Genomic DNA, 4206 nt, shown 5'->3' on the forward strand with positions numbered 1-4206 from the left:
ACATCAAAAAAAGATCGAAAACAATAATTTCTTTTTTTCGATTTGGTCAAAGTTTGAGCCACGCCACGCTTTATTATAGCCCGCATTTCTTAAAGCACAGTAGAAAAATACACTGATTTCTTCGCATTGCGTCGAAACGAAAACATAACATACATTATCGACGATTTTGCTTACCCTTAGCATAACGCTGGTTCGCTTCGTTGCGTGCATGTCACTCATTCTGATTCAATCGCACCGCCCAGTGTCGCGCTTTCGGACCAAATTCACGATCGATTTTCGAGATCACGATCGCAAATCGTCTTCGCGAACAACGCTCCCCAAGCAGAAAGGGCAAGAAAACGCCCCGGTCAAGCCCATAAAACGCACGGACGAGCAATTCATTAACGCAATTAAATTGAAAAATAAAGGTCCACCCTCAAGCCGTGCACGGGCGGAACGATTAAAACCCTATCGATGACTATCGGCCGGTCGCGCCCTCGAAACTCCCATCGTTCGCCCTCGATCGCACTCGAAATCGCCCGGGCTCGATCGGACCTGTCAAGATTACTTCTGCGGCCGTCGATTCGCGCCAATGGCCATCCACCAGTTGCGCGCCATTAACGCGCCAGGCGACTTCTCACTCCGGTTTCGACCGCCAGTTCCAACTCCTGCTTCGACGTGTGCTGATCGCGAGCACGTTTCGGTAGCTTCCTACCCAGCTTTCCACCCGGCACAGACGACGATCGCGCCCCACGATAATCATTATTTGATTTGGAACGAAACAGAAGCTATTAAAATTAAATAAATTTTGTCACGCGAAAATGAATCGCCTGCTACCTGTGGTCATGCGGCGTGGCAACGATCATGGCTACTCTTTTTTTTATAAGCTTAACACGTCCGCCATTGCATTTATGTTTGTGTGTACGAATGGTGTGTCTCATCTCACAGTAGGCGGTCAAGTCGCTAACTGTCGGCTAAGATTGTAATTATTACGTGCTTTAAATGCCCGTATTAATGAATTTATTTCAGTTACATAGAAACAACGTTCTTCTCGATCCTTGCTAGGCGGCTTTTGATACAGGGAAAAAGTGTCTAATTTTACATGTCAGTACAACTAGCACCTTCAAAGTTTCAATCGTTTTTGTGAGTTATTTTTTCGTGTGAAATGCCCACTGTCCAACACGCCAGATTTGCGACACAACGCGAGACGATCCTTGCCCATTGCATACCACACCACGCCCGCATTTACGCACCACAGACACGCGGGCAGACGCCGGTCGACGCCGGGGTGCGATAAATTCGCATCGTCGCGATTGCTTATCTATAATTCATATCTTAAAACAGCGGTGTGAAATATAATGAGCGAGGAGGGAAAATAATTGATCGAGCATTCGCAGCACTGCCGCTGTCGCTGCGTGCAGCGCTTTTGCGACGGCAGGACAACGATGCGTTTCTGATCGTCGCCTTTTTCGCGTGATCTTGTGCACAAAATAAACGGGCCCTTTTTTTTTTGGCGGATCTGTCCGCGGTACCGACTCCAAACGCACGACAGTTCGAAGTTCGCAATCACGCGCACTCGGGCCGCGTTCAGGGCAGTTCCGGCGCAGCATCAACCCCCGGGAAAAATCCGTAACACATGTTCGTGTGCGTGCCCTTCGCGCACACGCTTTTAAATCTCGGCAATCCGCGCGTGTGCCGTGCGGCCCCGATGCACTTTCGGCCCGCTGCTGCCGTGTAATTGATATAAATTAATTTATCTCACCGGAGATTAATTATACATGGAAAGATAATATTTTGCATCTGCCGCGCAGGATCCATTTGCGACCGGGCGCATCTCGCCGGCTGGCCGTGAAGCGTGCTGCGATACGATCGAGTGCGAGCGAGCGAGAGGGCACGCGTGCCTTAATGCGGATTCGTCGGAGTGCCTTAATGTCTTAATTGATGCATCAGCGCTATCGAGGCGTAACACATGCACGCCGAACGCCTTCGAGAAAGAATGTGGGAGATATGTTTGATCATGTGCGAATTGATGCAGTGATTTGGTTTGGAAAAAAGAAACACTAATCCATTTTGTATGCTTTCGATGTGCTTTCCGTAGGCGCAATCTGCAGCTGTGAGCAAAAGGAACCTTTCCCAGCAGAATGCAAATTCAAAGAAGGCGCACCGTTTTTAGCAATTAAAATTCTAACCCTAGTGGAATTTTTAGGGTGGGATGCTTTGCAGCCACACGTTAGTCAGATGGTGACTAAAAGGCTGTGATCTGTGTGACTCATCGCGTTCGATGTGCAAATCAAGGCTCCACCCAGCACCAGTTGTCAGCTTGACGCTTAAATTCCACCCGCTAGCGTGCCCGCGAGGTTTCGGACCGGACGCTGAGATTTAGGGACAGTTTTAGTGCCATCGCATGCTTTCCCGCTCTTAAATTATATGTTTAACATATATTTCTTCGCGCTCGTGGCCTCGACTCGCTCCGTCATCCGGCTGAACGTCGCCATCGGTGAGACCCGCCGGATGAGCAGATTATCGCCGTGATCCGCATTATCACCCGCCGACATCGACGTAGATTTCAGATATCGGCTAACGCGATGACATCGAACGGGATCGATTTACGGGCCTTGTTTTCTCCGCCCTCATGCTCGCGTACCAAACCAGCCGGGCTTTCGGGGGCTTGGAGTTGAACCAACGAACAAAACCTTCCGTGAATCCATACAGCTCGCACTGTGCACGATGCCATCATCCTCCCGCACCACGAACGCATCATTCGAATGCAAATGGAGCGCGTTTTGGTTGTGGTTTGATAAGCTTTTCCTGTTTTTTTTTTTGTGCGCGTCTACAACTCTGTTCGATCCATTGCCCAACGCGCGTGGCTTTGCTGCATCGATCGCTTGACGGTAGGTCAACATTGGCGCATACTTCTTTTCCGATCCGCCCTTAATATACGAGAATCTCGTTCCAGATTCGGCATCAGGCGGGAACTTTGTTTGCGTTGCATAAAGAGTGCGCTTTGCGGTGCGATCGCAACGGTGCACCGTCATGCATAAAGCAGTCAGATTAAGCGATATCATAAAGTTTGTGGGGGAAAAAAAAACCTGCACATAATGGAAAATTTTGCAAACGTGCCGTCAAACCACACAGGACGTTAAAAGCCCTCGATGCGCGTTTAATTGAAACGTTCGCTGCCAAACGTACCCACCCTAATTCGATCGTGTCAGCATTAGCATCTAAATTAATTTAAGGGGCCAAACGAACACAACCACACCTAATGCAAACAAACACGCCATTGTTTTCTGCTTGCATAATGATGCACACGGCACCGGTGCGGGTGGCATCTTTGAGAAAGGAACCTCGACTCTCAGCTCATCCTACCTCGAGTTCGACGCTTGGTTCGAGTTTTGCCCGCCGTAGACCAATTAAATTTATGGTTTTTGCCACAAATGCCAGGCTTACATCATTTGATTTCCGTACTAACACCATGGAGCCCGGGGAGGAGGTGATCCTCGAACAATAGGCGACGCGGGAAGCAACACGAGGCGGGATAAAATCGAGAAAAAGAAGCCCCCACTTGGAAGGGTTGTTTTTTTTTTTCTACCCAAAGCTGACCGACCCGAGCATATTCAGATGATAATAATTTGTTGTTTCGCCGTCCGGAAAGTGGTTCTCATGAGCGCTATGGTTTTCGGTATTATGTTGACCACCACCGTCTCGCCATTATGCTGGCCTTTTGATCCCCTTCCCACCCCGCCGCCGCCGCCACACCGCTTCCTCACCCGGCCATCCCGTTCACGAGTGCGTTCGTTAGATGATGCGCCTGGGATCGGCGGGCTTTTGTCGCGCGTGTGGTCGCGCATCCCGGCTCCGGATGGTTTTCGATCGGTCGGGCAGGCTGGAGGGCGGTTCGGGACGTTTCAACTATTCGATAGCACCCCCGACGCCGTGCGTGTGTGCGATGCTACACGGTCCGCGGCTTGCGACGGCAAAACGGGCGAATTCGAAACCGAATCCGTATGAGAACGCAGAGAAAGGCCCGCACGGAAGGTGTGAAAAAAGGAGAGAAGACATAAAAGGGGGCCGTAAAAAAAAAAAAAAAGCGCGCGCACGTAAGAGAAGCGAGAGAACACCGTGATCGCGACGTTTGAGACGATCGTTCGTGAAGGGAGCAGCACGGTATGGTGCATTTTTTTTTCTTCTTACCATGCCGGTCATTTGCTGCGAGCCAGCGAGTGTGCT

Source organism: Anopheles nili, chromosome 2 (genome assembly GCF_943737925.1).
Source record: "Anopheles nili chromosome 2, idAnoNiliSN_F5_01, whole genome shotgun sequence".
Taxonomy (NCBI): Eukaryota; Metazoa; Arthropoda; class Insecta; order Diptera; family Culicidae; genus Anopheles; species Anopheles nili.